Genomic DNA, 13,643 nt, shown 5'->3' with positions numbered 1-13,643 from the left:
ACACTGAGGTAAAATACACAAGGGAGAAACAAGACACAGGTGGTGCAATCAACACAGGTGAGACACATGTTGTAATAACAAGAGGGAGAACACAGGAAGACAAGACATGGAAGTCCAAAATAAAACAGGACAGGGGACAGGAGACAGAGCAGGACACCTTAAAATGCTGGCTTTGAAGAATACAAGCTCATCAATTGAGACACAGCTATGATTTCAATGTATTCCTAAGACTTAATTGATCTTGTAAATTTGAATATCATTTCTTAAATCGGGTCAGAATTAAAAGTAGTAAGACTAGTTTGTTGCAATGCTGTATTTCTATTAATATCTATTCTATTCTATTCTATCTATTCTATCTATTAGTAATTACTAAAAACATTGTTTCAACTAGACACAGTTTGGGGGTGGATGGGAACAAGGGGAATCAGCGCTGCCTGGTGTGATATATTTACATTTCTCTATTACCGTACAGCTACACATGAATGATTAAGTCTTGAGTGTTACACAACCAAAAATAACATGAGCTGTGACGCATATAGGAATCATTCTCTCAAGTTAGTCTGTTGCTTGGCTCCACAAATACATTCTTGTACCACACATCACAGATGTGCAGATGTTGGATCCAGTTGTGAATAGAACTCAGTTAGTAGAGCACACATTCATCATCTCTGATCCTGAGTGAGGTGATTTAATACCAAGCTGTGTGCAGCTTCTCACTCTCTGACCACTGGACTTAGTCTGACAGCAGGATGGTTCTCTCCTCTTCTTTTCCCCCTGCATGATGTCTGAGTGTCTAAACACTATAATGAGCATTATTATGTCAGAAAAATTATACAACTTAGTTGAAGAAGCTAAACTAGCTCCCCGGCTGTCAGAAACACTTTCTGTCAAGTGTTTGAGGGTTTTTTACATTCATATTTCAGAGAGAAAAACAAAACAGAAAATAATTTATATAAGCAAACATTACAGGGAGGTGCTGCTAAACACTGTCCAAAGCTACTTTTCAGATGTGGTAAACAGCTTTTAAAGTGTCCTTCACACAGTACCAAACATCATCCCACATTCCACTTGGTGAATGCATCTCCATTGCAATTTGGCATTATTGATGATTATAAAGTTTTATCCTCAAGCATCTGAAAGGTGGACAAACATTCAACAGTCTAGACGAGCCTCTGTGGAGTCACACATTTCCTGTGCTATGCAAAATATAGTTTTTTTGTCTGTTTGATTTTTTGTATCATTAATAACACATGTTCAAAATTAGTGTCAATCCATTCACATTGTCCTCCAATTAACAAATCGAAGCACCGGTTTTATGTGGGATCTCTTCTCAAACTAAACAAATGAGTGAATCTACCTCTTGAATTACTCCCAGCTCTGCAGTGAACAGTGCTGCTAGCTGCTCTGACGCTAGGTTAGCGAGGATGAGTGGACTAGATTAGATTAGTGGGAGTTGTTGTGTTTGAACAGGCAGTTTGGAAATGCTAACTGAATTTAGTGAGGTGAGTCAGTCTGTGCATCACTACAGAGCTCAGTGACATGGACACCTGCAACCATCTGCACACACAGATGGTGACAGCTGCACACTCAAGATGTTATGATATGATGAAAACTATAGTTTGTTTTATGACTTATACTTGACTTAAAGGAGTCATCACCTGTTTTTACGTATTCAGTCCCCCTTGAATTGCTTTGAATCAATTCTTAAAACTTATTAGAACAAAAAAATCAAACAGAGCTTGTTCTGACACTTTTTCATACAGCAACTTTTTCTCATGAGAGTAAGTGCGAGGTTTTGACTGGTCCGGATGTTCATTGTATTAATATGTAATGAGGCGCGCATTGATTAGACGCAGGAAGGACAGAGCCGGAATGGTGGCTGGCCCAGTGGGCTACATGCAGGCTGTATTGGAAACCACATACTATGCTGCTCTCTGTCGTGTACCGTAACCATGTTATAACTTCATAGAATAAAACAAAATTTAATCGGTTCATTGTAAAACATGTATTTATTGATGCAAATGTGGTGATTTCTGTACGTAAGCTATCCCCGGGGCAGAGCTGCTGCTCTGTGTGAAGCTTCACTTTTCATTCAAACAAACTAATACGACTGCCACACTTGTTAGATTTTATCAATGAGACCAACATTTATCTCCTAAAAAAAATGTAACCAGTCGGCGGTAAACCTCTACCAACCTGCGGGTAAGTTAATTAGCAATCGTTTTCTCCCCCGGCATGACGACGCAGTTTGGCCGGTTAACGAGCGCTGCAGGCGGGTTGCTGAGGAGCCGCACCTCTGCTGGAGCTTCACTTCTCCCAGCGTCTGAGCAAACTTCTAAACAGCCGTCATTTGGATAAACTAACTGCACATTGGGGATCTAAACCCTTACTTTCTCTCATGAAAAAATATTAAAACTTAATAAAGTGACTAAATAACAGCACTACAGTGGGAAATAAAACAAGTAATGGCGGTGCCGCGGAAGTTGGGGTGGTGGAAGAGAGGTGGGTTTATGAAAGCAGGCTCCTGTGGTGACGTCAACACAGGAGCAGGGTCAAAATCTCGTAATTTGCGGTGTGCAGCCTCATGAGCTACTCTGGCATAAACAAAGAGCCCAAACGAAAAAACTCAGCCACTTTCAAACTCGGGATTTTCTCCGGATGTGTAAACATGGGCTGGATGGATCAATGTTTTGCCACAGTTATATAGTCATGTAACTTCACAAATGATGCTAGAAAGATTTAATGTGAAGAAAGAGACTGGAGACCTGTCCAAGGTGAAACCTACACTCACCTTATTGTGAACTGGGATTGGCTCTTTCACAAATAACAAGTTTAGCCAATACATTGGATGAATGGTGAGAGAGGTTGAATTGGTAATGAATGGGAAATGTATGTAGCACAGAATTAATGCTCGTAAGTCCGGTTGCGTCGGGTCCGAGATTCAACACCTGCAGGTCGGACCGGGTCACGTTGTAATTTTCACGCCTGTTGAGAACTCTAGCATGAATTAAACAGCTTAGAAACAGCTCAAACAGGCGACCAGGGGCTTTGGGAGGTTTTGTACATTCTCAGCAACTTGCAGAAAATATACACCCAACATACACGTGACAATATGTTGTCATGGCAACATCGTATTGTTTACCTGACCCACGTTTTACCGGCCGCCTGCCCGACTGCAGGTGAATGCAGCATCAGTGTAACGCTCCATTCCTCCTCACTAGGGCTGGGTATTGTGGCCAATTTCCTGAATCGATTCGATTTCGATTCCTAAGGTTCTAAATCGATTAATCACGATTCGATTCGATTCGATTCGATTTCATTAGAATCGATTCAATCTCCTCTTAAAAAATGAAAATGGCTCAACTCTGTTACAAAATACAATGTTCTTTATTTTTTTCTTTTCACCATAAACGATTCAGCTTTTAAGTGTTAACTTAACTAAATTTGACAGTTTAAACTTGAACTGTAAATAAAACTGTCCCAAGTCTCAAAAGGGCAATTTTGAAATTAGAAAGGAATTGCAAGTGAAAGTGAACTTGAACTGCAACATTCCATCACTGCAAATTGCATTAATTAATTAATTTATAATTAAGGCATTGTTTCTTTAAGTACAAAGTGTCTCAAATCAAGTCTGCAGCAGCTAAAGCTCCCTCCCTCCCTCTTGAGGGAGGAAATGTGTAGAAACGGAGCCCATGGTAAATAAAGTGACAGTGAATGTGTGGAGCGGTTCCTGTGACGAGTCCGGCCCGGTCACGTCGCCTATCTCCAGAGTCCGGGCGTCATGTGTTATGATCCGACGGTCATAAAGTGGAGGAGAAAAGTCGCACTGTGAAAACACGGAGCTGCTCGTGTCCTTTATTCTGCGGTAATACGCTCACCTGCGGCTTGAAGAACATGCGGTTCCTGTAGATGTCTGTCTGTGTGTCAGCGCTTCACCGCTGCCACACACAGACACACACAGCGTCGGAGCGCTCTAGTGAAACAATAACCTGCAGATCACCTGAGCTGACGTGATCTCCGCTCGTAGTTTGGTTTGGTTTTTAATCATATCAAACACAGCAATAGCTACATTGCACAGTTACAAAGAGGAAGAAAGAAACTCCGCTCGTAGTTACTGAGTCAGAGCGTCAGACGTAACCGCGCCGCTGCTTCATCACGCACGAGACTAACGGGGGAAAAAAATCGATCTCATGCCCTCTGAATCGATATTACAAAATTTAAATGAAATCGATTCAAAATCGATTAAATCGATTTTTTTACCCAGCCCTACTCCTCACTGCGTTACCGCGGTGACTTTTCACAGACGCCACCTCGACCTGAGCCGACAGCTCCGGTGTCTCCGCTGAGTTTCCGTGGTTTCCTACGTCACGCTGCCACTGAACGTAAAAAACATGGCGACACGACATGGTAGCCAGCACCGAGCTTACCCGCTCCATGTAGATATGAATGATATGAACGGCTAATTCAGAGCTGAAAGGAACACTTCAGTCTGTTGATGGGGGTGATTACTGATTAATGAAAAACAGACTTTTGAACGAAATAATCAATTTTCGTGAATAGATAACAGGAGAAGTTACACAATGTCCCTTTAAACTTTCCCTGAAGTGCTTTTGCTGCCTAAACTGTGACTTGAGGCTTGAGAAAGTTCTGCTGGAGCTCATAAACTGGCAGAGCTAATTGGCTGGATAGAACTTAATCACGACAACAGCACTACTGAGGACGAGGCTATTCCATGCATGGCAGACAAACAGGATACTGGGGGGGCAGGAAGCACAAGACAGAGCCTGGTGACTGTTGCCAGCACCATTTGTACAAGCAAGGTGATGAGCAGAGCTGGTCCACTGCCTCAGGCCTGTGAATATATTGCCTTTTACTTGAGCATACATAGGCACTGCTTGCAAGTGCATAAAACTGTGATAAAGAGCTGAATTTGTAGATGTGTGAGTGTGAGGCTGGAGGAGAAAGGGCCTCTTTCCTCCGGAGCGTCAGTGAGAAATGAAACAGTATTGTGCCTGGCTCGGCTCCAGGCTCAGCGAGGGGATGGACAGCTTAGGGTGGCTGCGAGTTTATGAAAACAGCAGAGGATGTAGCTGTGATGGGCTGTCTTTAAGTGTTCCTCTTCAAATCTAAAGGGGGCTTATGTCCCTCAGTGCTGGTGTTAACAGGCTGCGCCTCGCGTCTTTAATGGTATCTTATCAGGCTGTGCTTTCCTGAGCCTGTTTTCATACCAAACCACACTAATTACACCACTATGTAATGACTCTGTCCATTGGCCCTGATGATGAAATGAGCAACATAATACTCAGCATATTGGACGTCAGAGTCCTGATGGAAGCTCTGTTTGCCTGTCAGCTGCCTGTCACTAAAGAAAGAGCTTATTTTTCTAGGCAAGTTGACGCTAATGATGAAATCACACATTACATTAAGCGTCTTTTCTTTTGAGCTGGGGTGGAAAAATATATATTATAATTATATTATACTGTATGTAACGTCATGATTAGCAGTTCCATTTAGTGCCAAAGCCAGACTGTGATAAGCCTGGCAGGGTGTATGGAAGAGACTTGTTCTAATCCACATTTGGTTGACTGGAGCAGTTTAAAATCAAGTTCTTCTTGCTTCAGATTTATGTGTCCATATGTAGCGTATCCATTTATGGTATGTCAAGTCTCGCTCACCAGACCTTTCTCCAGAGAAGAAAGGTCTGGCTGGACCCACTCTGATTCTGAGATTGGAGGAACGCCCTGGCTGTTTTGATTTCTTTCAACCAATCACAATCGTTGTGGGTGGTACTGTACCACAGCAACTGGGAGACGAGTTTTGGTGTAACATGCTTACCAAAAAAAAAAAAAAAAAAAAACTACAGGCAGAAGAATGGCTACATCACAACAACACATAACAATAATAGTGACCACGGGGGATACAACCAAAATAATAGCTTTTTTATGGCATGTTTTGTTGTAAACAAGCCAGAATGTGTTACTTGGATATAGAGCTTAGATCGGGCCCAAAAAATCAAGCCCGACCCATACCGAGCCCGTGCACGTTGTGTCCGAGACCGGCCCGGCCCGACACATTAACTGTAATTATGAGCCCGAGCCCGATTTAAACCCGACATTTTATTTATTTATTTTTTATTTATTTTTTTCGTAATTCGTGGGCTGTTTAAATTCGACGGCGGTGCTGTCCAGGGTCCTCAGTCGTGCAGCACATCTCTGTCAGCAGCTGCTGCACCCTCCACACCTCCGACTTTCAAACTTAATTCTCCTGACTTTATTTTTTTCTATATATTCTCGAACTCCATGTTGCTCAGCCTTACTTTTCAAAAAATAAATAGTTACATGAAATATTGCTGATCATGACATAGCTTTCTGCCCACCTCATTGGGCTAATAAAGTCAACACACAAATGCTTGATCAAAGGCTGGGCATGCCGGCTCGGCCCGGCCCGGCTCGGCCTGCGTTTATTGATGTGAAATGTCCGCGGTCGGGTCAGGTCCGGTCCTGGTTTGGGCTCGGGCTCGGGCTGAGAATCTAAACTCTACTTGGATAGCATATGACATAAACATACTCTTTGAATATATTTAAAGTGATCCATCCACCAAAAGAACTGACTCGAGCGTGCCTTCCTTAGTCTGCAGTCTGCAAATCTAAAATCAAAAGTTGCCATTTTCAACTTAGAGATAGAAATACCTGTGGTTCCTGTTGTTGTTTCCTTTCTCTAAGTGGACTGTGAAAACTGCAACAGGAAGGTGGGACTTCCACTGGATGGCTCGTTCTGGCCAATGAGAAGCTAATCGCAGCAGCGAACTTCCTCCATTTCAGACTATGGTATGTCTGACGAATTAGACCTGTCACTATTATGTTCTTGTAAATCTAAATCTAAGTGTGTGAAAGTAGACTGTATTTAACAGGCTCTACCTAGTGTGAAATGAGATGTAACTGGAAGTATGTTTTCAATTAGATGCTAAATAAAGACAGTTCAACCCTAATTAGACTAGGTGCACCTGAATTATTCTGCTAGAAACTGAATTAAATTACACATTTGATACAAAAATAAACAATACTCATGGCTCTTGTTACAGCAATTTATAATCAAGTTAAAAAATAAATATCAGAATAAATACTGTATGCTACAGTTGGATTTGGATTATGATTCTGTAATAGAATGTTAATGTGACAAACTTATAGCTCACCTGGTGAAGCATGTGACTAGAGAGCAGACTTTTACCCTTCCCATATGTGATCCTCTCTCTCTCTCTCTCTCTCTCTCCCACACACACACACACACACACACACACACACACACACACACACACACACACACACACACACACTGTGACTGTGATCGGATGAAAAGCCTTCAAAATACCTTAAAAAGAGAGATAGTCTGTACATTTGTACCATCTCTCTATAAGCTGAAACCAACGCTCATTATTTACCTTTAATTGATCTGATACTTTTGTCAGAAGCCGTCAATCATAAAGTCAAGATAAGTTGGTCCAACCACATACTAAATGTTGATGATGACAGTGACTGAAATGTCATGATGTGCAGCATGCAGTCACAGTGGTAGAGGTTCAAAAAGATTGGAGGACGATGAATGCATTTTTTTTTTTTTTACTTTATTTTATTTTTTACATTTGAATATGAGTGGTGTGAGCAGTATAACAGACAATAGGAGTAACTTGTCAGTATTGGCTTGTCTAAGGTAGAGCAGTTAGTGAGTGATCATCACTAGTATGTGCTAGTTATGAAAGGTTTATAGATGTGATGCTTTGCTGAGGGTTCTGGTATCTGCTCTGTAGGTTGTTTCTGTCATCCCAGCCCATCTGTGGTCCTTCTAACTTCATAATTTCAGAAGTTACACCTTGCTTAACCTAAAACGCATACAAAGTTGTGCATGTATCAGTTCACAGGGTTATTATAAAGTTCAGTTCTACTTTGGATTCAAAAAGAGCAGAGAACAGAACTGGTTATTGACCAGCACATATAAATATGATATAAATAGCCAGGTTACTGTTTGCATGATACAGAGTGGGACTGGAGCGATCGTCCTAGAAAATAACTCACTACCTGTCACCTTGCTGTCTTCCATACTGCACTTTACAAAAATAATGGAAACCATGTTTGGTATTTGTAGCTTGTGGTATACAGTGTACACACTGTACCTGCTCGAGTAGATCCACACATCACACTGGTGACAGAGGAGTAAGTGGCTGCTTGTAACAGCCTATCCTTCAGAAGTTATCATCACAGCCATACATCCATACGTACGTGTCCTGAGGAGACAGTGGCTACGGTTGGTTAGTCACACTTAGCATGATTAGCAGCAGCTTTCAGACATTTTCCCGGTGTGGCTCTGTGAGGAGATAACAACAGCCAGAGGAACAGACACAGTTTGGACACCTCTCTCAACCTGCCAGATGTGCATATGTATTTGTGAAAGTGAGCTCACTGCAAAACACATCCGTCTTCATCATTTAGAGCGCCATACCATTGTTTTAGTTTGTTTCAGCCCATCAACTGCTAACTGGATACCATCTTTTTTTTTCTTTCTGCAAGCAGTCTGTTTCACTTAATTTCTGGTTGCTATGGTAATAAAGTCGCACATCCAAAACTTATGATGGACATTTTGGTTTTTTTTCTTTGCAAAAAAATATTTTTCAGGATAAGTTCAGTGAAATAGAAGGTCTGTTAGAACTCTCTGCTCAGGGCTAAACCTCTTGTGTTGGGCAATGTTAGGTAAACTTTATTATCCTTGAGGGGCAATTAGTGGTACAGTCAGCAGTGTTAAAAAAATAAATAAAATCCATACACACAGTGAGGAAGGGCATGTCACATGCTGCTGTTGAGGACTCCGGGGACAATTGAATACTTAGTCGTAGTCCGCTGAGCTGCTCTGCTTTCCTGGTTGATTGGGAACTGTAGGGAAGAAGAGAAGCACTTCCAGTACACTGAGCCTCACCGCAGCAACATCTACAACAACTGCTTTCATTACATGGGCCATTATTACTAAAGAAGGGAAAGGAATAACTAAATAACTAGACACACCAAGCAGAGAGAGAGAGAGAGATAAGTAACTGGTAAAGAGACTTTGTACGCTCTACATATCAACCAGTGGGAGTTAGAACTGTTAAACTTCTAGGCGCCAAAATCGCATAATTGCGACAGGCAGACTGTAAAAGACTCCTGTTCCTTTTTTTTTGAGGATGAGATGACAATATAAATATTTTTTTCTGTGTAAATATGTTTCAATATGTGGCTGCCACCTGGTGACGTCACAATATGCAAATTAGATGAGTAAATTCCCATCACAAACTTTAGGCCATTATGAATATTTTTCTCATTTACACCATAGATTTATCTCTCACCACTTGTAAGCTACAGCCTTGTGAAATCTTGAAATCCAAACTTAATATTTTCCCAAATAAACTCTGGCGCCCAGAGGGTTAAGTTCTGGGGTTGAAGTGTTTTCATGCTACACCGACATTATGCCTTATGAATTCTATTCTTAAGATGGAGAGGGGGCATGTTTGTCAGCAAAACATTACAGAAGATTTTTTTTTTGTTTGTTTTTTGTTTTGCAGTAAAAATGACCATGCAACTTGAAATCACAACTGACACTGTAATGGAAACATTAGCAAGAATAATTGCAATATTCAGCCCTGACACTTGTAAAAGTATCTGTGATCAGCTCAGATCTACATTTTATTACTGCTGCTCTACGTAATTACAGCTGTAGCTACTGTCCAGGGTCTTGCTATGCATTCACCTCAAAAACGACTCTGTCTCGTAATGTTACATTATTATCTCATAGCGTGGTGAATGTGCAGGTCACAACTTCTCCATGAGAGTGTTTTGGAGTTGTTGGATTGTGTATTTGATGAGTTTTGAGGGACAGGGGACCTGTACTGTTCACTGAGCAGCTCACGTCTCTGCCCCGCAGATCTCAAAACAAAATGTACCGACAATTAAAGGTAATACACCTACTGCTATGACTATAGGGCTTATGGCAATGAGTGAATATCCCTTTAACAGAAAATGCTGTTGGCAACAGCTGTTTTTTGTTGCATGATCCAGATTAAGGACTAAAAGTCAGAATTTGAACCACGGTCTTACCACTTGTTTCTTGTGATCCCTCAAGTTGCAAGACTAAACAAGTGGAGTTCCTGTTTATAGATTTCCTTCCTGCCTGTTCTGTTGTGCCGCTGCTGATTATTGCACAGTGATGAGCAACAGAAGAAAGACTTACAGTATGAATTAATGAATATGTTCCTGATATTTTCAGTAGTGTGGGGGTGTGTGTGTGAACTCTTTCATGTTGGTATGTCTTTGTCTGTGACCAGGGGTTCATGTGAATTAATAAAGCACGTTGTACTCTAGTGCCTTTATAACAACTGATACTCTGGAGTTGAAGCAGCTACATGCTCAGCATGAAACATCCAGGACGCCTACATGTCTTCCATGCTGAAGAAGTGTCCTTCATTTAGTATAATGAATAATGCACAGTGCGAAAAAAACAAAAGCCTGTATAGAGCCTGTATGAATAATGACGGTAATGTGTTTGTGCAGTTTGTCTGATTAGGTGAGAGCCTGTCATATATCTTGTCCCTTAAGGGTTGAGAGGCTGCTCGCTTTGATTTCCATCTTTCACCTGAAAGTTATGCAGAGATTATTTTGTAATTGATCCCAGTGTGACAGATGTACAATCAATTGTTGTCATGCTGTTGTCGAGCCCCTCCAGCCTCTGATGGATGACACTGTCGATACCTGTATTGCCATTCAGGTCTATTGACCTTTCTCTGAGGCATGTTAGCACCAATTGGCCCAGTCATTATGGCCGTGATCCAGATGCCGGGGGTCAGCATCGGAGCAGCCTCCATCTATCAGAGGGAGCCTGGAGCTGCTCCACTGATAGAGAGAGAGTTACACGAGCACAGAGGAGGCAAGAGAAAAACAAGGAGCAGAGATGTACACACTGAATGTACAGATACAGGCGTAATATTAAGACATTTTAAGCCAATGCACAACCAGAACTTGGTCTGTTTTTCTAATTTGGCTCAGAACCAGCTGGAAAAACCTTTGACAAATAACCAGATCTTACAGTTATAACAAACATTGTCTGATCCACTTATGTGTTACACAACGTTTACATTTTTTTTTCATGGATCAGTACCATCTATTGTATGCTTTATGTGGTGCTGAACAGAAATGAATAAAACAACCCTAACGCTGAACAGTATACGGCACATATCGTTTTAAAACATGATGAGGATTATCCTGTCTGCCAGCCAAGGTTTACTAATACAAGACCCACTGGTGGGGAACTGGCAATATGGATGCACATCTCTCATAAAACAATAACCAGCAAGGATTGAGCCAAGCCATAGTACAAAGTGTGTTTTAAAGTTGCACATTTCTAAAAGGAAACTGGAAGAGCCTGTATGAAGGGCCCTGATGCAACTAATTAAAGCAACACTGCATTGGATTCGTGGTACTGGTACTCTGGTTGAGAAGAGCAACTGTCTGCTACTGTGTTTTTCTCAGAGAAACACTGTAGCGGCGGCACCATTCATCCTATTAAAGCAGATATCAGTGGAATGTTTTTGTTAATATAAGTCCTAAATAGTCCTATTTTCCGTCAGCAATCACTTACATGAAGTATTTCAGCCTAAACACGAGTCTCTCCGTCACTCTGCTCTGCTGTAACCCGAGGGGAAAATTTTCCTTGTGGGATACAAGTGTTATCCAATGAGAAGAGAGAACGGCATGAAGGGCTGTGTGTGCAGCCAAGGGATGCGCGTGAATGTGGCGACGTAGCACGAGGACCAATTGATGCCTGACAAGGGCGGGGGCTGCTAACTCATGGTGCGTTCAAGGAAACTCGTACTTTGTGATTTTCCTTCCTGTGAAGTCATACCAGTTCGATCTGGTACGAGTTCACGGGTCGGAAGTAACGAGTGGCCGTTATAGGGAACTTTCACAGACAACAGGACGGTAAAAACACGAGCTACGGGTTACCTGGAACGCTACCAAGTCGTAGTTGTGACTTGAAGCTGTAACTTACGGTTTCAAAAGCCTGCCTTGAACGCAGCATTAGCCGAAACGGCCGTGCCAGTGATATCTGCTTTAACTATTTTTCTACCACTTTAATGAGTTTAGAAACATTATTTTAAGGTTGAAAAACTACACAGTGCGGCTTTAACTTCATATTAAAGCAGCAGCCACATTTTACAGACACATGTTTACATTGCATTATTAAAACTTACGTCAGGTATAATTGTGTAGACAGAAAACTGATCAGGACTTTTTAAAGGAATGATACATTTTGGTGTAATTGGTTTAAATCAAATCCTGTCCCTGGGAAGTTTCAGCTCAGGAATCCACCCATCTGACTGTAGGAAAAATTGCAGAAATTAGATACTGATGAAAACATACTCGGATCTTTGCTGGTACTGCATTTTCATTGTTTCCAAGTGGCCTTGGTACTGACCCCTCCAACACTGGAGAAAAAACTCCCAAACTCCAACAGCTACAGACAACTACAAACATTCTGTGTCTCTTTGCAGTCATTATGTGTCTGGTTGTAATTGTTTAGCTTCCCTTTGTACTTTGCCCGTGTCTCTTTATAGGTAAAGTAGATACAGTTATATACAAATACATTGCTATGCAAAGTAAAAAAAAAAATACTATGCTTGTGCATCAGCAATAACGAGAGCCAGAGGCCTTGTGTTTTCAGGAGGACTGTCCTTCCTAATCACTTGAATTTCCACAGTGCCTTGCGTGAATTTCTGAAAATTTGGCAAAAACGTTAACTTAGACTTAATGGAGGACATATAAAGTGTATATATAAAGTGTTGTCTCATATCAGTCCATATACAAGTACAGTACACAGTATATTCAGCAACCTCTACTTCAAAGAAAGTCCAAGCCAATAAGACTGAAGTTCATAAAGTAAACACAACTTATGGAGCACTCCTCTCAGTAGTACAGTCATGTGAATGACCCCATCAAACTTCATGCACTAACTTGTTGTTTCAGTATCTCCTATTTTTATTCCACTCGTGTTCAGTGGCTGTGGCTGTTATCCGCTTTCTACAGCAGCAGCAGCAGCAGCAGCAGCAGGAGCTACATTTCTAAATTAAGCCTCATGAATTATTCTTGTATTGCATTACCTCTTGTTTCTCACTACAATGAGGGGAAAAAGTTTTCATAGGAGAGTGTTTAGAAGTTGTAAGAGCAAAGATGCATCAGTAGAAGATGCAGTAACTACTGTGTGAATTAGGGTTGTGCCGATTGGCGATCCAATCGTCTATCGGCGATTGGAAGGACGATCGGCGATGTTTTGTTTTCTTGCCGATTTTACACACACACACACACACATACTCGCTACTTTTTTATTGATCTAATGCGCAATCTGTTTGTTTTGTTTTAATGAAGCCGCTTGGCTTGCTGCTTCCAACTATACTCTGTCAAATGACAGTGTTTCACCAATCAAATGCAGCCACTGGCGACGTCCAATCAGACGGAGCCAGGTAGTCATATGACCGCACACAACATCTCTGTGGTAAACAGGGTGGCCACTCCGCCTCAAATTTGAGGAAACACGTTTAGCTGGTGTTGTGGCTGTGACTAGGCTTCTTT

General features: G+C 41.5%; 1 protein-coding gene across 1 annotated transcript in view; it reads right to left on the bottom strand.

The window, feature by feature from the left end:
- nkiras1 (NFKB inhibitor interacting Ras-like 1) overlaps positions 1–9,680 on the bottom strand; it is a 284,351-nt gene extending 274,671 nt beyond the window's left edge. Inside the window, exon 1 of the mRNA XM_085792285.1 lies at positions 9,672–9,680. The gene's annotated coding sequence lies outside the window, so the exon portion shown is untranslated. The remainder of the gene's footprint in view (positions 1–9,671) is intronic.
- Between the last annotated feature and the right edge of the window lie 3,963 nt (positions 9,681–13,643).

Source organism: Trachurus japonicus, chromosome 11 (genome assembly GCF_045865225.1).
Source record: "Trachurus japonicus isolate A0001 chromosome 11, Traja_1.0".
NCBI lineage: Eukaryota > Metazoa > Chordata > Actinopteri > Carangiformes > Carangidae > Trachurus > Trachurus japonicus.
This window is presented reverse-complemented; position numbering and strand designations above follow the sequence as displayed.